The sequence below is a fragment of the Peromyscus maniculatus genome, chromosome 22, assembly GCF_049852395.1.
Source record: "Peromyscus maniculatus bairdii isolate BWxNUB_F1_BW_parent chromosome 22, HU_Pman_BW_mat_3.1, whole genome shotgun sequence".
NCBI lineage: Eukaryota > Metazoa > Chordata > Mammalia > Rodentia > Cricetidae > Peromyscus > Peromyscus maniculatus.
This window is the reverse complement of record NC_134873.1, coordinates 25,251,244-25,276,474: the sequence shown is the minus strand read 5'-3', so window position 1 is coordinate 25,276,474 and position 25,231 is coordinate 25,251,244. Positions and strand designations below refer to the sequence as shown.

Here is a 25,231-nt window from a genome sequence, read left to right as displayed (position 1 = left end):
CAGCATGTGGGAGGCAAAGGCAGGTAATCTCTATGAGTTCAAGGCCAGCCTTATCTATAGACAGAGTTCCAGGACAGCCAAGGCTAAACAGAGAAACTCCATTTTGAGAAACCAAATTGAATGAATGAATAATTAAATAACTAGACCTTTATTTTTATGGGAGGCTCTTATTGGCTTGTGTTAACAAAAACTGAACATAAAATCACTAACAAACACAATCTTCAGCTTTACGCACTTTTTGAGTGCATTGAAAACAGTCCAAAGAATTGACAAGACACAAATTTGGGAAAATAATTTAATTATTTCAAATGGGTCAACACAACAAGACCAACAATGCAAAAGCATATTCAAATTTGGTGTGCTGTACACTCCTGTATTACAGAAAAAAGGTCCTAAAAAATTCTGAAGAATTCTGGACTTTGGGTGCTTTACAAAAACAGAAGCAGAGGATCCTGTAGGCATGGGCATAATTAAACTTATAAAAGCTCAAATCAAGATATATTTGTTACAAGTCCATATATTAAATGTAGAATAATGAAGCAAACTCTTCTCACTAGTGCGTCTACACATCATATTTCCCCTTTCACAATCTGAAGCAGTAAGTTCTTAAATACAATCTTTAAAGGTGAATTTTTCTTAAGGATAAGCAATACAATCCACCTCAAATTCCAAATTTATAAAGGCTGATAAGAATACATACTACAATATTCAGGAAAAATAATGCAACACTTTTAAATGGCTGTTTAAAGAAACTGGTCTTGTAGCAGGGTGGTGGTGTCACATGCCATTACCATTAATCCCAGCACTTGGGAGGCAGAGGCAAGCAGATATGTAAGTTCAAGGCCAGCCTGGTCTACAGAGTGAGTTCCAGTACATCCAGGGCTATATAGAGAAACACTGTCTCAAAAAAAAAAAAAAAGAAAGAAAGAAAGAAAGGAGAGGAAGGAGAAGAGGAGGAGGAAAAGGAAAAAAGAAAGGAAGGAAGGAAGGAAGGAAGGAAGGAAGGAAGGAAGGAAGAAGAGAAAAGAAAAAAGGAAAGAAAAGAAAAGAAAGAGAAAAACTTGTCTTGTTTCCATACTATTGACTAAATTCACTTTGGCCTTCTCCCTAAAACAATGGTGGTAGGGGATATAATTGGTCACTTCTCCACAAGACAGTAATGTTCATGTAACATCATCACATCCCAGAGGATTCAGCCTTTGCTTAGCACATTTTATGAAAATTTCATCTATGCGTCTCATAGTCATTAAAATTATGACATTCTAATCAAATTTCTTAAAGTACCAATCACATATCTTTCATATGTTAGAAAAAGTTGGAAGTTTCTATAGATTATCTTGACAACACTTAAAGATTCTAATTTCTTCTATAATACTCATGCATTTGAATATTAAGCAGCATGGACCAATTCAAATCACAGTAAAATCTCTGCTGCTTCATGCTTGTCTTACTAGGATTTTTTCTGTTGTGATTAAAATACCATGACCAAAAACAACTTGGGGATTCAAAGCTTTATTTTGCCTTAGAGTTGCAGACCAGGAAGTAGTACTGCAACTTGCTAAATTCTATGGGGATCCTCCCAACCCAGAAAATAGAGGAAACAGCTTAGCTACCCACTTAGGAAACTGGACTTTTCAAGCCAGCACAATCAAGACAGTTTGACATTGTGTAGGTAAACTTCACTGGAATATTTAACTATATCAGGGTCAAAAAAATTCAGAAATATCAGTTCTGCCCATAAAGCTCCCATCACATCCCCATAGCCTCCTTCTAGAAGCAAGGATTGTGTGTGGTGTGTATCTGTGTCCACATGAGCACAGACACTAACCCCTGCCACTTCCATCGTCCATGTTGTTCTCTGCCATTGTCACTCAGCATTTTGAAACTGGAATTCTGAGAAATGTTAACAAATGGTTAAGAATGGGGAGAGGGAAATATCAGAGAATTCCTGTTAAGATCCAAAGTATCTCAGTTACAAATAACAAAAAGAAGTTTATCTGTGTTAACTCAGTATGTTTAAGGAAACACATGCAGCCATGCCATGAGTTATCTAGTTAATGTGTCCTGTACACAGAGAGCAGTATATCCCAAAGACCAGAAGTGAAAGACCACAGACCTCAATCAATATGATCAAATTAATTTTTTTCTTCTTTTTTTTTTTGGGGGGGGGGGAGAGTTCGAGACAGGGTTTCTCTGTGTAGTTTTGGTGCCTGTCCTGGATCTTACTTAGTAGACCAGGCTGGCCTAGAACTCCCAAGTGCTGGGATTAAAGGTGTGCGCCACAACCTCCCAGCATGGCCAAATTAATTAAAGCAAGAGTTTTTATTAGTGTACATGGGTTGCTTTTTCTAAGGCAGGGTTCTAAAGGTCAGCATTGGATGTGAGAAAGACAAGACTGTTAGACTTTAGAGATCAGAGATAGGGGATTTACTAATGGGGGATTTGGCAGTCAAAATAGGCAGGGTTATAGGAGCAGAATGTAAGCCTAACAAGTTAGTCTCTCCTAGAAGAAAGGCATGGTTACAAGGTAACAAGGTAGTTGTATAACCTTTTTCAACAAAGGTAGGGTTGTAAAATGGTTATAAAAAACAAAGACATGATTCCCGTTCCTGGAACATGCAGAACAGAAGCATAGTTAAGGTCACAGGTGGCACACAGCCCAATCCTTGAAAAACAGAGGTTTAATCATAAACAGGAATAAGCCAATTGTCTTTACTATAAGATGACTTTTAAGCCCCAAATAGAGGCAGGCTGGTGTTCAGAGCAACTACATAAATACTTGAATTGGTCTAAATCCCACAATTTTATATTCAAAGCAGGAAAAGGTCAAGAGTGGAAGTAGGTTTATATTCAATTATACACCAGTAGATACTGTCTTATTTTACTGACTTTGCAGAAACATTTCAGACAGTATTCTAGGACACATCCCTCATTTCATTGTATTCTCAGAGGACCATGAATAAGATCCAGTTACTCTGTTCCCTTTCTTCATATTTACGACTTCCTGAATACAATTTCTTGTTTTAAAATAATTTGTCTCTGTGTTCCGTCCTTTGGAGCAGCTGCCTAAACTCTGTGTCCTTCTCTTTAGACTACTTTTCAGAGTGTTACACACCATTGTAAGAAATTCTGCAGCTAACAGGATGACAGCTTGTGGTTTATCTGTTTGCATGGCTCCTGGCATCCTATGTCTGCCTACATCCTACAGTCCTGGATTAGCAAATGATAGCTCCCAAAAGGTAATGAGACGTGGTCTGTATGCCTGGGGGAGTCAAGTCCTCATGGTGAGATGGGAATACAGGACAACCTGAGAGTCTTCTCAATGGGTTTTTGAGCACAACGCTCAGTCAGTTTGTCAATATCATTTGACAGCTTCAGACAGCAAGGACTGTAAGATGACAGGAAACAACATCAGTGCTGGGCTCAGCAAGCAAGACTGACTCATGGTGTGGTGTCATCACTGAGGGATGTGTGCGTGTTTACTTGTTTTCAAAATGACTGCCCCATATAAACAAGGCCAATATGGATTGGTATTTTTTTTTTTTAAATCAGACACGGTTGTTCTGGGTCTTGGTTAATATGATTTTATAAAAGTCTCTTGCTGCTGTCTGTGGTGGGTGCCTTTCAAATAAATTACAAGTATTCAGTATAAAACTCATATGATTATTTAGACACCCAGACTTTGAGTTTCTGAATGATTATTGATTGGCTCATTGCATTTGGGCCTCTAAAGAGTACATTATAGGTACACGTGACTCCCCAAATCTTTTCCCTATGCAGCGAGGAATCCAACAGAGAAAAGAAGATAAGGCCCAGCCTCCTTCAGTTGAGACCCACACTTATCCAATTCTCTCCCACCAGCCCTTACTTCAGATTCCTCCCAATGTAATGAACCTGAGGATTAAGCGGTTAATATTGCAACTGCCCTGAGTGATCAGAGACAGATGAGTGCTATTATGGCTCAGTTGGCTTTGCCCATCTGTCCCTTTTTATTCACCCTATGGAACTATCAATAGGATGGTGCCCACATTGAGACAGAGTGTTCCCACCTTATTGTGTATTTCTATAAGTGTCCTTACAAACAAGCTCAGCCATGTGTGTGATAAACGGAACCAAAGATAGTCAGGTAGACAATATAAATTAGCCATAACACTTGTAACCCTGGAAAGCATTCTCTTATATAGCATTTATTGTTCTGTGTTGATCACATTTTAACATCCGACCCCACAATAGGCTTCAAATTTCAAATGATTAGCCAGCTCCTATATTTTGTAACTGCTGACTTTTTCTCAGAATTTTGAATTATACATTTTTAACCTCCATGACTCATATATAAAATGTGATTTACAACTCTGTGAAATGACCGAGATCCTCTGTTTGCCCCATTTTTTTTTTCATAGTTTTCTCTTGTAAAATTTCTCATTGAAAACTGTCAGAAAATATTTGGAGAAGACATGACTTTGCTTCAGGGTGAGAGCTCAATGCCTTGCCCCCATAGAGAGGTCTCTGGGTCCCTAAACAATTTAACTGACTTTGATGAGTTGAAGGACAAAGACCATGAAGACAACAGCTGTCCCAGTGAGAAGACATGCCCCCTGGACAGTGATGCAGTGCCCATGAGTCCAACTGTTCCTCCTCACAATGGAGGACTTATAGGTAAGGAAAGATACTCTATGGTTACAATATAAAAGAAGCATTTAACACCTCAAATTGTCATTTACAATAAGATTAGAAGATGCCACTGTTTTTATGGAAATAGTCCAAAGAGTTATAATGACATGGAAAAAGCTTCAGATTCCCTAAATAATTTTTGCTGAATCTGATGAAAAGATGGCTGCCAGCGATAACCACGGTGGCCGTCACAATGAAAAGTCCTGTCCTCAGGGTAATGGTCAAGAATTCAAGAGTCCATCTTCTCCTCCTCAGGAGGAAGGTCCTACAGGGAAAGGAAAAATTTATATAGTCATCAAATGAATGGCAGGATAATATCAATTCCCTAATTTCAGGAGGATGTAAATAACATCACAGCAGCACTGAAAAATGTCATGTTATTACAGGATGGGGGATGTATTTCAAACTGTTCTTTAATTGAAATATATGTGCATATGTGTGTGTGTGTGTGTTCATAAACAGATACGCATATAGACACATACATCATAGATGCATGTATAAGTATATTCATATATAACAGATATACTCCTACTGAAGGAATATCCCAGAATATTTCCTTATACATTTCTCACCTCCCTTTCCCCTGGTCGATGAGCCACATAAGATTTATTTGATATTTATTTATTTATAAGTTTTATTGATAATATTACTTTTGAAAAGATCATTTAGAAACAAAAATTAATTTTAACATCCATCAAAGTTTCTGGAGGATGAAGCCCTGTGCCAGTATCTACAAACCGTGCTACGTTTGTGCAACAATAGTGTTGGTTTGATCTCATATGACAGATAAGTCTTATCAAATGCTTAGCACTGGCATAAATCTTAAATGACACAGGATTCACTGCAACAAATATGTTAAGAATGATAAAGGGGCTAGGCTGTCCCTGGGTCCAACCATTAGCACCTTTCAAGGTTGGAAAAACAGTTAACATAAGCAATTCACTGTGCAGTGTGGAGATGAGGCTCATAGTCGACTTTTCTTGGTTTGGTAATATTTGTTTCATTGAATTGAGGCGGAGGGAGATAGCCCATTGTACCTGAATTGAGGGGAAACCATAATCTGAGGATGTTTGTGTCAATATGACATTTTATGTTTCATTTAGCGGTGAAAAGTGAAACGACCTCCTCATCCAGTACCATTAAGACTCACTCGTATTGTTCTACAGAACCAACAACTGGGGGATGGTGATGGCTGAGGTAACATCTGGACTGGCTGAGCTATCTTCCTGCCTGTGATTTCCTTAGTAACTAGAAACTTCAATTCCCCAAACTACATTTGGCTTCTCTTTCTCCTTGCTTTTAAGATTATTATACTAAAAACTATTTTTACAAAGTATTTTTCCAGAATTTGAAAGAATTTGTTTGGCTCTTCTGGTTTTGTCTAGAAATAAGAAAGTTCCTCAGATATTGAACATGCCACCATTGATCAATAGAGGCATCCCGGGGGATGCTTTTAGATTATGGACTGGAGCCTTGAGTAAGAACTGAGTTCTCAGGTCCCTGCTCATTCCTTTTAAATGCTCCCTTCCTCCTCCCACTTATCCATGTTTCAGAAAAACTTATAAAACATTTCTTCTTTTTCATTTTCCCATATTATATTAATTGCAAATAATTTTTCATTTATATTATTTTACTTTATTATACTTTATGTTGCCTAGTGCATATTATTTATTGCAACAATAAATATTATTCTATAATTTGATCACTTTGTTTATTATTTTTTCATCGACTTTGGAGAATGCCGTTTCACAGTTCCCTTTCTCTCCCTGGCTTACTCAGGGACCAGCAGTCTTTAGGCAGATCTACTGCAACCAGTTTCTCTCCGGAGTCTTGTCATCCAAACTCCTATCAGAATGGCCTGTTACATTCTGCTTAATAAGGAAAAGTTAGGGATTTCAGATTCTTGCCACAGAACAGTGCCACTGGCTAAGAACGAACTAATCAGGTGTACCCTAACAACAGCTTCACTCCTAGCAACGTGTTTCTTAATTTCTTTTCCTGTTGCTGTGAAAAGATGCTCTAGTATATTGTTTACACAAGCAAAGTTTTGCTTGGCTTAAGTTTGAGGGCTCAGGACAAAATTGTGGGGCAATTCTGTCAGGAGCTTGCTGCTAGTCGAGTTGCTTACCTAGTTACAAAAAAGACAAGAATGAATGCTCATACTCAGTGAACTGCATCTTTTTGTCCATTCTGGGAACCATGCCAAAGGAATAGTACAGCCCAATTCTAATGTGAGTCTTCACTCCCCAGTGACCTAGTCCAGACAATTCCTCAGACACATGGACAGAGGCTAACATACCTAAAATAACTCCTCACACTTGTGCCTAGAATCCTGGGTCGTAGATTGTTCTAGATGAAATTCCATTAACAATCAAAATTAACCATCTCACAGGATGATTGAAAATTGCATAAAATTTTGACAATGTGTACAAGGACCAGAGAAGATGGTTCAATGTCTATAGTATTTGATATCAAGCTTTGTGATGCAAGTTCGGATCGTCAAAATGCCCATAAAAAGAAACAAACCAAAACCTGGGCAGAAGCATCTCTAAACCAGAAGCTTCTTCTACCGCAGGTGGGAGCCGGAGATGGGGGAATCAGCAGAAGCTCCTTGGCCAGGTATTCCTGTCACATTGTTCAGTAGTGAACAAGAGACCCTGTGTCACAGAAGATGGGAGGACTGCCATCCAATAAAGTCCTCTGAACTCTAACATAACTAAACATAATTCCTCACACGTAGTTTAGCTAACATAACTAAAATACTTACGTTAAATGTCTTCAGAGTACAAGCATTTTCAGTGTTAATTTGAAGTTCCTGTCTCGTGATAAACTAAGAGCCATTGTCTACAACTTTCCCAACCCACAGTTCGAAGGGTGCTGGGAGCGAAGCTGTCTTCTAGAAGGAGCCAGTCCTGGGAGGAGAGCTGGCGCTCCAACCACGTCCCCTGCTCATGCCTCGTTACTGCTTCCTGCCCAGATCCCCCAATGTGTGACCCCCATTAAACTCCTTCCTTCTACAGCAGTTAAGTGAGGATTGTAGACTTCACAAGTCTAGGGGGTTCCAGCCCCGCAGCAACCAGCAGAATCCCAGATGGCCAGCCTACCTGGAGTATTCTGTCGTGCTGACATTTGGACATAGCAACTCCTGGGGTAGATCTGGGAGAAAAGTGCTCGTGCCGACCCCTGACCAGGACTTCAGCCCTACCAGGACAGTCTGACTTCCCCCACAGCTTCTCTCTCCCACCCCTCACCTCTGCCAGGACCTTCACGTCCATTCTTTAACTGAGAAGCTCTTTCCCCACGCAGAACTTGGGGATTTCTACAGGGGAGGGGAGTCTTGACATCTAACAAGAAAGAATCCTTACAGAGTCCTGGGACCTCATACATCCCTTCTCTAAAAATAGAGATTTCTGCAATTTTCTAGTGGTAATGATATGTGAGACCGGGTCCTAAGGTCCCGATGAGGTTTCAGGGTTCTTTGGATTTGTTAAACTTTTACTTATTTATTACTTATCCCCCCACCTCTGTGTGTGTGTCTGGGGGGGGAGCATGAGGGTAAAACAGCACATGTCGAGTGGGGGCAGTTAGAGGACAACTTGCTAGAGTTGGGTCTCTCCTTGAAAGCTCATTGGAAGTTGACAAAAGGAGTCAGATCCCAGTCCGGCACACTGGCCCACACCTATAATCCCAGCACTTTGGATAGGCAGACAAAAGGATTTTGATTTCAGGACATAGTTCTTTATAAAGCAAGGACATCTCAAAACAAATAAACAAACAATTTTTAAGTGCTCATCATGGTGGCTCACACCTGAGATCTCAGTACTTGTCAAGCAGAGGCAGGAGGACCACGGCAAGTTTCAGATCAGCCTGTGGTATTCTGTGAGCCCCAGTGTTAAAAACGGTTCTCTTCCCCAAAGGAGCCAGATCACTCCTTTTCACTATTGCCTAAACCTAACCAATGTCTACCCACTTCCTTGTGTAGGGTAAACCCAATGAGAGGACCATGCCGAATAAGCCAGCCCGTCCCCGAGCTCCTCAAGGCTGCCTGCTGTTCCACAGGGTCAGCTCTGCTCTTACTCCTGTCTTAAATTCTAAGAACCCTTTTGGAACATGCTCTCCACCATTCTGACTAAAGCTGTGCTGGGGGCTGAGATTGCCTCAGGGAGGCAGAGTCCCTTTGCTTTGTCACACTCCTTTATTGTCAACAGCATCCCAGGGTCTTGCTCCAGTCCTCTGAAGGATCTTAAAGGCCCCGGGAGAATACCCTCTGTGGTAGGATCTCCTCTCCCAGCAGGGCATTTCATCTCTGTCCAAGGGGGAAAACAAGACCCTGGAGGTCTAGGCACCCTTCTCCTGGCCTGTGCAGTTCCTTCTGTGTCAAAGCCCCCCCTCTCTAGGGGATATAAGACTAAACGTCAGAGACTTGGAGAAAAGGAGGATGTAATGTGGGCTTGGAGAGCCATCTTGAGACGGGTCCTCTCTCTCTCCCTCAGCCATATGGACTGGGGTGAGCCTAAAAGGAGCCCTGTGATCCCACCTTCTGCTTTTCATTCTCCAAAGCTGGCTGGACCCTGGGAGGCCTTAGGACTCCAGCTCATTCCCTTTGGTTTATCTTCCAGCATATTCAAAACCTAGGCTAGATGGGAGAGGTGATGTCTCAGGAGAGAGGCAAGTCTCAGCAGTGTGGGTATAGGAGGCTTGTTCCTCCAGCTTGAGAAATCCCAGTTTCCCTCCTCCCCTCTCACTTCCCTTCCTCAGAACAATTCATCCAGACTCACTATATTTTTTTAAAGTAATAGGAATGTTTATGATAAAATCAATACATGCAAGAAATAATGTTTCACAAACTCCACTCCTGTTCATGAGAACAACATTTAGAAAACTGAAATGGAAGCATCATCTTATATTTGTTATTGGAATAAATCTCTCTGCCTTTGGAGTCTTGAGGGGAGGGGAGGGGTTAGATCCTGAATATCCCTTTTAGAGCTGGGGTAAATGCAAATTAGTGCTAATTTGAGATTCTATCTTACCAAAGTCAGAATGCCTGAGATTAATAATACAAATGAGTGCAAATGATAGGAAGGATGATAAGAAAAGTGGAACACTTATTTGTTATTGGTGACAGTGCACACTCAAGCAGTCACTATGGAATTCAATGTGGAGGCTCCTCAAAAGGTGAAATTAGGTATGCCCCAAGAACCGACTATACCACGTTGGGGCATAGACTCAAAAGACTCTATATTTTACTACAGAGATATTTATTCATCCATGTTCGTTTCTGTTCTACTTGTAATAGCCAGAAACTGGGACAGCCAAGAAGTGTGACATATGGTGAATAGGTAATAAAATGTGGCAATTTACACAATCAAATATCATTTATCTACTGAGAAAACTGAAATCATGACATTTTCAGGTCAATAGATGGAGCCAGAAACAACCATCCTGAGTGAGGTACCTGCAACATTGCCTAGGTTTCTTGAGTGACTGTGCTTTAGACCGGATGGACACACCTTAAGTTTAATATTTACAGAATATGGACATGGAGGACAATTCTAGCCTGCTTCTGAGAGAACTTTCTTCCCATACCACCATGTAACACAATGTCATCGGTGAGTGGAATTGTTACTACCCAAGGGTAAAGCCATTATAATGAATGCACAAACATTGCAAAAGTATTGAATCAGTTACAGTTTTAGGGGAATACGTTAATTATTTCAAACAGATAATGCAAAATTTACACAAAGAAGGTGTAATGTTCTATACGTATTGAAGTAAAAGATTCAACATTCTGCAGGTTTTTGCACAGGGTGATTTACAGTAGCAGAGGCTCTTGTAGACCTAACGACACCTAATAAAGCTCAAATCAAGAAATATCTGTGACAAATATATATTAAGTGTAAAAGTCTAAAGCAAAATATTCTCACTTGTGCATATAGAAATTATAGTACCCCTTACACAATTTGAATTAAATTCCTTAAATATAATATCTACAAATAATGATTAAAAGTGAGCAATACAATACATCACAAATTCCAAATTAGTAAAAGCTGATAAACATTGCAACATTCAGGCTAAATAATATTTCACTTTTAAATGGCTGTTGAAAGAAGATATTATTTCTGCACATTATTCTCAAAAAACCTCTTTGATCCTTTCCTTAAAGCAATTGGATATAATTAACCACTTTTCTATAGGACAGTGATGTTCATGTAACATCATGTCCCAAAGGAAATCAATCAGTTCAAGAGCATATTTTATACATATTTCCTCTGTATAGCTCAGTCATATAAAATTACATGATTTCATTCAAACTTTAAAAAGTGTCTATAAAATACCATTCATACATGATCTGTAAAAGTTAGAATAAGTTTGGCTTATAGTTGATTTGACACTCTGTAAATCCCATTTCTTTTACAGTACTCATGCATTTGAGTATTAACCTCATGAGCAAATGCAAATCATAAAACAATCTCTGCATCTTCCTGGTTGTCTTACTAGATTTCTATTGTTATCAAACACTATGGCCAAAAACTACTCGGGAATTAAAGGTGTTATTTCAGCTGCAGTCCAGCGGGAAGGGAAGTCAAGGCAGGCACTCAAAGGCAGAAATCAGGAGGCAGGAACTGAAGCAGAAACCGTGAATGAATGCTGCTTACCGGAGTGCTCCTGACGTCTTGTTCAGGCTGCATTTTTAAAATTGAAGCACTAACAGCCTAGGATTGGCAGCACTTCAGTTATCTGGGCCTTCCAGCATCAATCATCAATAAAAAGAAATGTCCTCCATACTTGTTCACAGGCCAATCCAATGGAGGCGTTTCCGCAGTTAAAATGACCTCTTCTAAAACATGCCTAAGTGTGGATAAGGTTGACAGACAAATAAAAAACAGCAGAACTGTCCCCATGTCGATTTGACACACAAATATCTTTCATTAAACCATAAAGGATAACCTCTCCTTTCTTCTTTCTTCCCCATATCTGACTTTTTGTTTGTTTGTTTGCTAGCTTTTGTTTCTCTTTTTGTTTTTCAAGACAGGGTTTCTCTATGCAGACTTGGCTGTCCTGGAACTCGCTCTGTAGACCAGACTGGCCTTGAACTCATAGAGATTCCCTGCTTCTGCCTTCCGAGTGGTGGGATTAAAGGCATGAGCCACCACTGTCTGGCTCCCAAATCTCATATTGACATCTGGATATCACAATATAAACAGTATAACATTGAGTGCCACAGTCCTTAAAATTTCAGTACTTTAAACGTCTAAGTTATTGTTGTATACCTTAGGGTTTTTTGTTTTTGTTTTTAAATTAAAGAGAAGGACTGATTAGCACACACTGCAGATTCTAACTCCAGAATTCTCAGGAGAGAAATTTATGTGAGTACTTTTTACTCCGTTAAATAAGTCATCCTGTTAAAAATACTCTTGTATTCTGCTTTTGAAATACACAGTGATAAACAAACTAGAGTGTGGTGATATATCATGTATTCCAATAAAGCTTGCCTGAGGATCAGAGGACAGAGCCAGCCACTAGATTAAACATAGAAGCCAGGCAATGGCGCCACACACCCTTAACCCTAAAATTCGGGAGCCAGAGATCCGTCTGGATCTCTGTGAATTCAAGGCCACTCTGGAAACAGAGCCAGGCAGTGGTGGCACATGCCTTTAATCCCAGTACTGGGAAGCACACACGCCTTTAATCCCAGGAAGTGATGGCAGGGCAGAGAAAGGTGTATAAGGTGTGAGGAACAGGAACTAAAGCAGTTCAGCTGAGGCCCTTTTGGGTGAAGACTCAGAGGATTTCAGTCAGAGGATTCATGGAGTTGGTGAGGTGATAGGTGGTGGCTGTGCCATGCTCTACTTCTCTGATCTTTCAGCTTTTACCCTAATATCCAGGGTTTTTTTTTTTTTTTTTTTTTTTTTTTTTTTTTTTAATAAAAGACCATCTAAGATTCGAACAACACTAGAGCCTTGAGAAATTAACATGAGTAAAATCTACCTCAGGAAAGAATTTTAGAAAAATAAATTCAACCCTCCCAATACAAAAATAAGTGGTGGTTATCTTGCTCTTCTTAAAGGAGAATTTAATTTATACAATGTTACCCTTTTATTTTAGTCACAAATTCAGAAAAATAAGGAATTAAAAAAAACTAAATAGTAAGCAATCATGTTATCTTTGTAAGTATATTTCTCATATATCTCCTTAATAATCTTATTTCAAACTGATATTAATTACACATTATGATTACAATGCGGGCAGTAGATGAAGCAATCCTTGTTAACTAAATACATATGTACCCCCAAACTAATCCTTGATATATAAATCATGCAAAAAGGTTTCACTCACGAGTGCTTACATTTTATTAAAAGACAGAATATTAGTCATCCTACCAAATACTTCACTTACCAGCAAGAGCATACCCGATATTTTAACTTATTCTAATTAAATATAGAGACAAACCTGAGCTCCTCACAGGTTGAATTCACACACTCTGGGAGCCAGCTCTTTTCACCTGCTGATCCAGTCACTAAAAACAGCACCTCTGCAGTACTTGCTACCCATTGGTGCAAGCCATTAAAATTATACTTAGAAAATACCAACAGTCTGCAAGACACATTTGGCTTAGCAGCTAGATGCAGAAGGCTATTATAATTTCTTAAGTTCAATTATCAGTCATAACATTCAGTTATAGTAAGCTCTTCCTGAGACTGTGGTTTAAAACTCACACAATAAAGTGTGTATCTTAGCATGGGCATAGCTCAGTCACAGTAAATTTCACATAAACCCCAGGTCTCGTCTAAAGTAAGTTATGGGCTAAATTATGCATGCACAAAAATCCCTGAAACATGGCAAATATTTCAAACATAAAACAAAAGTGGATGTCAGTGAATACTCACTAAATAATAGTGTGTGTGTGTGTAATCATAGTAGAGATTGTATGTTGAAGACTTTCAAGTTACTTTATATTTTCAATGTAAAATAAAATGTGAGATCAATTTCATTAATCCATTCACTTCCAAAACACTTCAAAACTTCATTGTGCATGTTGTTTCTACTTTAATGTCATTGTGAACCCATACTGTTAAAACTTTAATGTTCCAATCTTCTGTCCTCAGGCTTAGCAACTGAAGCATACACACAAACTTCTGGGAAATCCGTTAGTCAGGATGATCTTAGAGTAAGATCCCTCCATTTAGAAAGGGATGTTAAATTCCACTCAGTTCCTTTAACTACGGTTCTAAAGCCTGGCTTGAGAACTGGAGTTTACTTTAACCTTCAGTGGTGATTGGTGCGTGAAGTGTGGTGATTTCCCCACAGGCTTTACAGCAGGCAGGGAGAAAAAACAAAAAACAAAACAAACGATCCACAAAGAGATAAGAATGAAACTCGGTTCAGCCTGATTTGATTGTAACTGGATGCTGGGCCAGGTCTTCTAGAGTCTGGCCCAGATCATTTTACTTTATCCATATTCAAGCACAGCACAATTTTGAAAAAAAAAAGTATTCAGATAACAATTAACTCAGTTGCAAGTGCACAACAATTTAAGACACGTTTACACTGAGATTCCTTAGAAAGTACATCTGGCTTCTTTCACAAGAATGGGTACTGTTGACTCAGAAATAGTGCCCAAGATTTAGGGTCTAGGGAGTTTGACTGAGGTAAACATATTGCCTGTGGGTGTTGGGATTGGCCTGGCCCTAAGATAACGTAGAGAGGTTGTTGTAAGGCACAACTGACGTCATAAGAGTGGGTTTTGTGCTTTAAAAGTGATGCTCAAGATTTAGGGGGAAAGGGCTGGGATAAGTAAAAACAAATTCTGAGAGACAAGGCAGAGCCTTTCTTACAGACAGCATTGTAATCACCAGGTTGTAAAATGACATCCTTCTCAGCATTCCAGGAAGAGCAGCTTCCCACCTCATTCCTTTGAAGGGGTAGCTGTGTGCTTTACTCTCCTGGCTTTTCTGGTGCTTTATCTGTGTGCGCAGGGCTCTTCTCTACATTGGAGGATAGTGTTTCCCTTTTAAGCATTCATTTACTATTACTTATTTTCTTGATTTAGTAGGTTTAAAGAATGAATTCCGACATTATTAAATTAATAAATAAGTGGCTTTCCACTAAGTAACAAGTACCTGCCAACATGATCAAAACAAATACCCAAATCTTGCCATGTAACTATCTAATGGCTCATACTATTTTCAAAATATTTAATCAGAAATAACACCTGAACTGTTTGCCATATTCTTTGACTTTATACAATAAAAAAGTTATTTTTTTACAATGCATATAATGTGGTACTGAGATATTTGCCCTTCAGATGTGTGGTTGGAGTGCAATTAGAAAATTATGACCTAAAAGCATAGAAATTTGATTGACTGGAAATCAAAGTGTGGAAAAGAAAAATAAATATCTTCTGGCAGATAATGCATTCAGGTAACCCATATACTGGTACTCACTGCAGAAGGTCTCAGGTTCTGTACTTTTTAAGTCTCACTAGAATACTTATGTCTGCATGTGTATGTGACAAGCTGAGATGAAATGGCATATCTGTTCTTCTTTAGACAGGTGACATTTTTTTCAGTGTCACTAATTGACTTTCCTTTGCTGTGGTTGATGTTTTAATTCTGAATAATAAAGAAAACCAGCAGAGGGCAGAATTGATGACCAACCTGCCCAACTAATTCAACAGGGGACCTAAGGTCAAATGCAAATTGTTTGATGTTTATAGTTATCCTTGAAGAAATCAAAATGAATCAACATAAGCAGCCTAAATCACTGGGAAAAAATTCGAATTGAATCCCACTGTGGCCTTAGGGTCACCAGTGCTCATCACAGACAAAATGAGACTCTGCCTGTGCCTGGGGAGTGTGAAGTCCCCAAGCATCAGAGCCAAGGTCAGAGCTGAGCCTCCTGAAGGTCTAACTCTCTTTAGTGAGTGCTCAGATCTGGGCATCAAGACCGATGGCCAGGCTCAGGTAGCTAGTAAACCTGAGCATTCAGAGTTGGGTTGGCAGTTTTTCTGTCTCTTTTCTCTTCTCCCTTCCCCTCCCCAAACTGTTTTTTTTTCCCCCACCTCCCTAAACTTTTTTTCCCTTACCTCGTCTGACCTTTCTGGCTTGGAAGAGGAGGGTCCAGGTTAGGGTTGCGATGGTGAGATGCTCGACCCACCATTTCGTCTTCCGCCTGGACCACAGCTCCAAGCCCGGTGTTCACAACTGTGAACCCACGAAATTGCCACTGTGGACCAACTTCTGTCACCACAGCATAAGGAAGGAGGTAGGGGAAGCACCCCCCCCCCTTTTTTTTTTTCTTCTTCTTCTTTTCAGTTTGACGGTTTGCTTCCTTCCTGTCTCCCGTCCTCTTCCTGTGCAGAGCCCCACAGAACGGGACCTCCCTATCTTTCCTCCGCCTGGTCCTGCCTTCAGACTGAGGGAGTTTCAACAAAAAAGCTGAAAGCACTGAGCACCCCTAAAGGCTTAATGCTTAGCTGGGCAGGAGGAGAGGCTCTGGCAGTGGCCTCCCTGCTCACTCCCCTCCCTGCCCCCACCACCAGTTAAGGTGGTTCAACTGACAAAAGAGCGAAGGTGTCACCCAGTCACAGGCCCTCCCCCCAGCCCCAACTGCCCAGACTTCTGCAGGTCCAGTCCACTGTCCACCTCCATCTTCCGTCGTCTCCTCCGGTTCCTTCCCAAGCCAAACTCCCAAAAAGAAATGGAAGTTGGATGTGCCTGTGTTTGGCTCCTGTATTTTGGGAATGAAAACCCCGGAGCACAAGTAGTGTTCAATTAGCTCTTGTACTCAATAAAAATCAGCTACTTCCATTGATCTGGCAGGAGACCCTCATTCTATGGGGAAAAAGAGGGATTGTAGGGGAGGAAGGGAGAAGGCCAGCTTTTCACTGGCCTCCGAGCTGAAGTCCTGGGCTAGAAGCCTTATGCTGCTAAAACCGTATTTCCTAAGGAAGGCAAAGAATCAGTGGGGTCTGTGCTGCCTGCTCCCCAAAGCATTTTTGTTATTCTATTTCACCAGAGACTAAGGAAGGAAAGAAGATGGCATGGACCAACCCTAGAGATCAAAATCCTCATCTTGTCCATCAATTCCCGTGGACAAGCTGAAAGTGAGAGGCTTCCCAAGCTTGCGCAGGCTGCCAAGAGCTCACACAGAGGGACTTGCTTCTTCCAGAGCAGAGCTGTAGGGTGAGGAAGGAGGAGAGGGAGAAAGTGTGGCCCCTGAAACAAAGAGATCAGTCACCTACTTAGGAGCAGAGTCAACCCTGACACTGCATGAAAAGGGCAGAGCAGGGGGTAGAAGAGAGAAGGAAAGTTACTGGCGGAATTCTCGAACTGGCAGAGACGACAGTTGGGCCTGGCCTTGGGACTGAGGGCTGACAATGTGGTCACTCCACAGGGAAAGACAAAGAGGAGGGGCATGTTTCTAAGAAACCTCTCACCTCCTCAGGGTAGTCCTCTTACTTAACCTATTCTGTTGGAGCTATTGCTCACTATTGGAGAGAAATATTTCAGAAAATAATACAAATAGAAAGGATCAGTCAAGAGGATGGAATAATTCAAATATGACCATGTTTTCTATCCACTGCCCTGTCCTGGAACACACTTTGTAGACCAGGCTGGTCACAGAAATTTACCTGCCTCTGCCTCCCGAGTTCTGGGATTATAGACATGTGCCACCAGTGCCTGTTGCTTTTTTTTTTTTTTCGAGACAGGATTTCTCTGTGTAGCTTTGCGCCTTTCCTGGAACTCACTCTGTATCTCAAGCTAGCCTCGAATTCAGAGATCCGCCTGCCTCTGCCTCCCAAGTGCTGGGATTAAAGGCGAGCACCATCACCGCCCAGCTGCCTGCTGCCTTTTCTTCTTTCAACATTTAATGTGTAACTCACAGAGGCATGCAATCTATGTTCCTTTTTTTTTTTGGAGCTGATGATTGAACCCAGGGCCTCGTGTTTGCCTAGCACTCTACCACTGAGCTAAATCCCCAAGCCTCCTTTGGTCTCTTAAGTGCAGATTGGAGAGCACCACACTCAACCTGAGGGCTTTTTCTTTTGGTGGCTCCACTATTCGAGTTACTTCTGCCAACAGTTCATTACAGCATCCTCATGGGTATATTGTCTATCTGCTGAGACACCTCTGGGGCAGTTTTCAACAGCTAGGCATGTAGCTTCTCTGAGTGTACCCCGTTACCCAAATCCAACATTGTAGCCAGCCCTACAGATTCCTGGGTGTGTTTCCATGCTTCTGTATTTGAGGCAAGTGATCTTTTCTTCTTCCCATTCATATGATGTAATTTCCTAGTAGTATTTCTTTCTCAATATGATGAAAGAATATTTTGATTTTGATGAAAGAATGAGATATTCCTGTGCAGTGTTTGGAAAACAAACACTCAGTTCCCCACATAGGAAATACATCCAAGAGGCCTAGCTTGTGCCTGGTGTCCTGAATGCCCCTAGCAGATATCAGAAATAAAATGACTGAGGATAGCACTCTAGGTTTTACTCCCAATGGCAGTAACAGGGTTGAGGGAATGTCTCAGCTGTAGAATCCCTTGAATCCTTCAAGAATAGCAAAGGCAGAAGAAGGTGGTTGCCATCAAGAATTGAAGGAGATGACCAGAAAACAGAGGTAAGACTAAAGAAGAAGAAAAATCTATGAGGAGCAGAGGAGGGGATCTAAAAGCCTTGGACATTGTAAGAGTTCAAATGCACTGACCTAGATCAAGAGTCTCAGAGCCCAGGATGAGGTTTGTAACATGGGGTATGGTCAAGTCCATGTGATAAATCCCATAAAGTTCCTGATCCATTAGGTCTCATGAGAATGAGAAATATAACACTGGCAGGAATGACATGCCATTGTCCTTGCCTAGTCACTCTCCCTACAGTTGCTTCCAACAGGGAAAAGAGCAGAAGTTGCTAGAAACCAGCATTTGAAGAGTTTCTCCTTGCCTACCCATGATTTGGGTCCGGTAGAGCAAATGGGTCCTTCGCCATCTAAAACTTCACAAAAGCATCATTTATTCTCATTCTGAATCCTATACATTAACTTTCAATAGAGAGAATCAATATTACAGTACTCATCAGGAGGATGATCCTAGATAGGTAACTTCAAAATTAGACCTGTGAGGTTATAGGGAACACAAATTGCATTATGAAGAGGGAATGCTGCTTCCTTACTAAGTAGTTAAATTACTATGATGAAAACGTCTGTTTTAGCTGACACCATTAACTGACACATGCTTAGCATGTCTTGGAATTGATCAATGAACACAGGTATATAATCATCTCTTGTGCTGAGAAAATGGAGTAATGGGGACCTGGTGAGAGTTCCATCAACTCAGGATACTCCCTCCATTGTCTCTCTAATGCTTGGTTTGCAGGTGTGCCTATCAAGCTTGATAGGAGTGATGTAAGCACTGGGAAACTGTCCTACCCAATAAGACAATACTGCTTCTATTTCCCCAGAAATAGAAGACACACCAACGAGGAGGAAAGAGAGATGAAAACTCGCCACTTTTCCCAGTATATTTGCCCCTCCTCTCTCCTTTTCTCCATTTGTTAAATGGAGTGATCTTTCCCTTTAAGTTAGATTGGCAACATCGTTACGCTGTGAAGACAAACTCTAGGCTAACACTACAGTGCTAATCTTCTTCCCATAGGCACAGTTGGTCTGAACCACTGGCACAAGGTCAATGGTTCTTACCAAACTAACAGCTGGACCTGAGAAATAGAAATGATAGTTTCTTTAAAACAAAGTAGAAATTCATGACTTTTATGGGGGCAGGATTCAGAATTTCATATCCCTAAAGTTAAGGGGCAGATTCCCTTTTGGCTATGGTAAAAACTATGATCTAAAAAGGTGATTTTTTTCATTATTTTAAACATGAATTATTTCTTTAGTCTGTCATTTTAAAATAAGCTTTCATAGGATGAATATATGGAAATCTGATGAGTACATTAAAAAAAAGAATATCTACTTATTTACTTATTTAGAGAGAGGGTGAAGATAGACAGACAGATAGAGAACATACAATCCATGCCATACCAGTCTGTCATTCTGTTCATGTGGAGGCCAAGGAACAAATTGGGAGGAGGAAGTTCTCCCCTTCCATTCAGCTAGCCATCTCAGGGGCCCTTCCCTGGTACTTTTCATGACCAACTTGTGGATTTGCCTTAGAGCATTTTCTCATGGTTCTGAAATTTAGAGACTATTGTACATAGTGTATTGTGAGTGATTTGTGCAGACATTTGTTTCAAATGACTGATGCTCTTAATCAAAGCTAACCCCGGGGGTAAGAATTCTTGATGGAAGGATTTTTGTCTGTCTAGCTTGAAGAAACTGCTTGTCTAAAGTGGGACACGGGACAAGGCAAACGTGAAGTTTACAATGTAGGTGAGTTCATAATGGAAACTGCCACTGAATATGAAAAAACATCAAGGAAGATTCCAGGGTGAGGTATTGAAATGTCATGTTCCTTCTTGTCATTGTGCCTCTGAGAATCTGTCCTGTGTTCCTGGTGTACTTCTCTGTTCTAAAGCTATTGAGTGTGGTACATGTCCCTGAGGACAGTCCAGATTTTATCATTTAATCAGTTATAGAAATCTCCACACATCTAAATATAACATTATTACAAGTGCCAAAGTAAAATCTCCAAGTCACTTCAGAAGTTACCCCTCTGAACAGTAAAGTCTCAAAGACATAGTGAAAAATTTATTACAGTAAGATGAATTAAATTGTATATTTCAGTCTCTAGACACTTTTTAAATAAGAATTACTGAAAAGATGATGCAAAATGATGTGCACAGAACAGGGTATACTAAGGTTAATGTTTTAATCCTTCCTAGATGGTGTCTAGAATCTCTGTCACATGTTAAGTCCATATGATAACATTTGACACTAAGCACACGTATGTTTTCATCTTCTCCTTCCTCCTCCACTGCACTTTCAGATTATGGTAAATGACCACCACCAAGGAAGTCCAAATACACTTACTGGCTATCCAGGACTCCTGTTACCCAAAATCTTCTTCAGGAATGATGCCTTGTTGTTGCTTTCCCAAATTCTCTCTGTAAGGAAAGAAGAAAGACTGGGTCATAACCTTCTACCCAACAAAAACAATGAGTCACTAATGTATCATTTTCAGGAAAAAAACAAAGTTTTCTGTGAACTATAAGATAACTTAGAATGAGATAGAAACAGGCTTGACTGTGAATACCACTCTCTCTGCCTCCCAATATAAGTGACAGGAGACATTAACAATGGCCCAAAGGTTCTTAAATCATCAGGTTCTATGAAAACTTGAAAGGGGGCTGGATCAATGGCTCAGTGGTTAGAAGCTCTAGCTGCATTTTCAGAGGACCTGGATTTGATATCCAGCACCCATATGGCAGCTCACTACTATCTCTAACTTCAGGTCCAGGGGATCTGATGTCTCTTTTTGGTCTCTGTAGGCACCATGAATGCATATGTACATATCCACACATGCTGCCAAAATAAATAAAGTAGAAAAGAAGACATAATGGGGAAATGAGTGACTTGTAAAAAGTCAACCTCCCTGGCATTGGTGGCATATACCTTTAGTTGCAGCATTTAGCAGAGGGAATCTGAGTTTGAGGCCAGCCTGATCTCCACAGAGAGTTCTACGCCAGCCAGGGTTACAACATCAGAGCACAAGAGGCCAAAGGGAATTCAGACTGAAAGCTTAGATGCATGCTTATTTCTAAACCAAGGAGCAGTAAGAACCAATGTGTTTTCAGAACTCAAGTGAACCCAGAGCAAAACTTTAAAAATGAATAGAAAACCCAAACTCAAATAGAATCCAACGCCAAATTCATACTTGTTGGCAATATTATGTGACAAACAGCATATTACCTCTTACAGGAAAATAATGCCATGAGAAAAGTCAATAGATAGGACTAGAAATGAGAGCCTACTGCTTAGAAGAGCCGACCAACACAGGCCTTATGTCAAGAAAGTAGAACAAACTTCATACTGACAATAAAGAAAAATACTTCTTTTTAGTTACTCTTGTGACAGGGTCTCATTGTGCAGCAATGGTTGGCCCGGAACTCACTATGTAGAGCAGGCTGGCCTTGAATCTGCCTTTCTGAGACCTGGGATTAAAATTCTGCACTATTAGGGTAAGAATTTATACTGTATCAAGGCGATAATAGAAAAATAAATAAAAATAGGAAAAAAAAAGAAAGACAGGATCTCTCTGTGTAGCCCTGGCTGTCTTAGAACTCACTCTGTAGACCAGGCTGGCCTTGAACTCACAGAGATCCACCTGCCTCTGCCTCCTGAGTGCTGGGATTAAAGTCGTGCGCCACCACCACCTGGCTAGGATTGAATTTAAATCCCCAACCCCCCTAATTTTTTTTTAATCTAACAAACAATCAGACAAAACTAAAAAAAAAAAAAACAACAAATTTGCTATATATACAAACATTCTGCTCTTAAGAATTATACAAAATAAGTAAAACTCTATGTTTATTAGAATCATTGCATATGAATGTTCATAATTGTGTATTTCTAACAGACCATCTAGACATGACACCAAGGCCATCAGCAGGAGTTCTAGGACATTCTTAGCTACACAACACATTCAAGGCCACCCTGGACTATATTAGTCCTGCCTCAAAAAGAAAAAAAAAAAATGAACACCACTAAACTATTTTTTTTTTTTTTTTGGTTTTTTGAGACAAGGTTTCTCTGCGTAGCTTTGCGCCTTTCCTGGAGCTCACTTGGTAGCCCAGGCTGGCCTCAAACTCACAGAGATCCGCCTGGCTCTGCCTCCCAAGTGCTGGGATTAAAGGCGTGCGCCACCAATGCCCGGCCCACTAAACTATTAATACATGCAAAACAGGCATGTATGAATATCAAGTGGGCTGCACGTGGACATACTACATGATTCCATTCATATAAAGCACTTTTTCTGGTTGAGTGTGGTGTGTGCCTTGAATCCCAGTATAAACCTAGGAGAACTGACAGAATAGGACCAATAGGTTGAGACCATTACACATTACGACACATGTACAAAACTTAGGCCTGTTTTTTTCTCCAAATGCTGTTTTTGTGCAGTACATTATACCCAAAGATCTGTGCATAGCCATTAAGAAACTCAAATAAACCCCTGCTCATCCCCAAAAGAAACCTGAAGGTTTAACAAATATTCACAATTAATTTAGTTAGGAGCTAAGCTATTAAGGTTGTGGGGCTTTTTTGTTTCTTTGTTTTATTGTTTTGTTCTTTAAAAAAATGTCCCAAGACTCTTTATATGGGAGAGGATTTGATTCCAAAATTACATTATTAATCCTTTCCCTACAGATATTACTGTGCACAGATAAGCTGGGCAGTGGTGGCACACACCTTTAATCCCAGCACCCGGGAAGCAGACTCAGGAGGATCTCTGTGAGTTCGAGGCCAGCTTGGTCTATAGAATAAGTTCCACAATAGCCAGGACTATGCACTGAGAAACCTTGTCTTAAAAAAAAGGAGAGAAAGAAAGAAAAGAAAGAAAGAAAGAAGGAACTACAGATAAACCGACTTCCAGTTACAGAATTAAAATCTTTCGTTTCTGTTGCTTTGTTTTTACAGTGCTTTCTCATAGATCCACTTGTACAGATGCACAAGAACTTTAGCAATAGGATACGTACCTAATACCTTATCAAAAATGTCCTGGATTTCACCTAACATTGATGGGAATGTCCAAGAGCAGCACACAATCTGCTGGACCAACCACATGAGATCACTGCAAGGCTACTCAGCTGGAGCCGGGACTCAGATGAGGAGCATCCACATAGTTTGGCCCAGAATCAAGCTGGAGGAAAAGAGCTTCTCCAAGTTCAAGCCCACCTGATCTCCCAGCTCTACCCCTCAACCCGGAAAGAAAAAGCAAAAGTAGTAAGTCCACTTGGAGCCCGAGTCCAGCACTTTGCTCTAGGGACCACCAGCAGGTGAGGATTTCTCAACAGGTGTTATCCCTCTCCTCTTAGGGACAAACCTCAGAACTTGTCCCCACGGGTAGTGAGGGTACAGCTGCCCAGGTCCCAGAACACAAGGTAAGAGGCACAGGTGGTAACCAGAACTCGTTATCTATTTATTTATTTATTTATTTATTTATTTATTTATTTTTGGAAAATCATTTGGCTACATCAGCAAAAGTACGTCTGCCAGGGAGGGGCTGATAAACCATGTGCTGGGCTCCAAGGAAAGTCACCCTGAGCCCTGTCCTGGCCCTGCTAGCTGACAGGCAAGAGAGAGCCGCCAAAGCCTAGGGCCCAGCAATAGCACAAAAAATACCAAACTGAATTCACTGCCCTTTCTCTCAAGCTTTATAAGTATCGGTCCAACCTGTAAAATGAGGAAGCATCGCACAAGAAGTGTTACACCTACAGCAAATACAACCTGTAAAGTCTCAACAAATTATATATACTTGGATACAAACTTCTAACATCTATTAATATCTGAGCCTTCGGGCTGGAGTGATGGCTCAGTGGTTAAGAGCACTAACTGCTCTTCCAGAGGTCCTGAGTTCAATTCCAAGCAACCACATTGTGGCTCACAGCCATCTGTAATGAGATCTGATGCCCTCTTCTGGCCTGCAAGCACACATGCAGACAGAACACTATATACATAATAAATAAATCTTTAAAAAATATATATATCTGAGCCTTCATGCAAGGTGGGTCCCTCCCTGGGCACAGACTCCTGCCTATAATACATAGCAATTAGAATAATCTAAGTGCAAATACCAGCTAACCTTGAAATTAAAAAAATAAATCTCCTCAAGAAAGATATATCGATATATAAGAAATCCTATAGAAATCTAGTAAACTGACTTGTAGATGTAACCAACCGTCTTATTAAATAAGAAACACAGAAACAATGTAAAAGAGAAAGCCGAGAAGTCAGAGCTCAGAGCTAAAATCTCACCCTTCCTCCTGCTGTCCCAGCTTCTCGAAAAGAGACCTACTTCCTGTCGGTTCGTTTTTTTAAAGTATGTTGTTCTGCCTTCTCATTGGTTGTAAACCCAAACACATGACTGCCTCGTCACTGTCTGAATGTACAGCCCCCTAGGTCTTAAAGGCATATGTCTCCAATGCTGGCTGTATCCCTGAACACACAGAGATCTTATGGGATTAAAGGCGTGTGCCACCACCGCCACACTCTTGCTATGGCTCTAATAGCTCTGACCCTGAACACACAGATATCTATGGGATTAAAGGCGTGTGCCACCACCGCCACACTCTTGCTATGGCTCTAATAGCTCTGACTCCCAGATAACTTTATTTATTAACATACAATCAAAATAATAATTCAGTACAATTAGATTACCACCACACTGACTTTCAAGTGGATGGTTAACAACACTTCTGTGAGAATGGGACAAGCCAATACAGAAGTCAACAGCGAAGTTCACAAGGCTACAGTGAGTCTGTAAGCTGCAATCTGTGTGCTGACCGCTTTCTTCCCTTCCACAGTATGGATGATGGACAGTGGCTTCCGGGGGCCATGGGCATCAGAGCAGTATAAAGGCTCCACCCTGTCACTCATGGGTGGGC

At 40.6% G+C, this 25,231-nt stretch overlaps 1 long non-coding RNA gene across 1 annotated transcript; it reads right to left on the bottom strand.

The window, feature by feature from the left end:
* Nucleotides 1–4,171: 4,171 nt before the first annotated feature.
* Nucleotides 4,172–21,835, bottom strand: LOC121825032 (uncharacterized). Its single transcript, XR_006067090.2, has 3 exons — nt 15,758–21,835; nt 11,328–11,520; nt 4,172–4,936 (listed from the first exon to the last, which is right to left on the bottom strand). It is a non-coding gene; the product is annotated as an uncharacterized LOC121825032 (long non-coding RNA).
* Nucleotides 21,836–25,231: the final 3,396 nt, after the last annotated feature.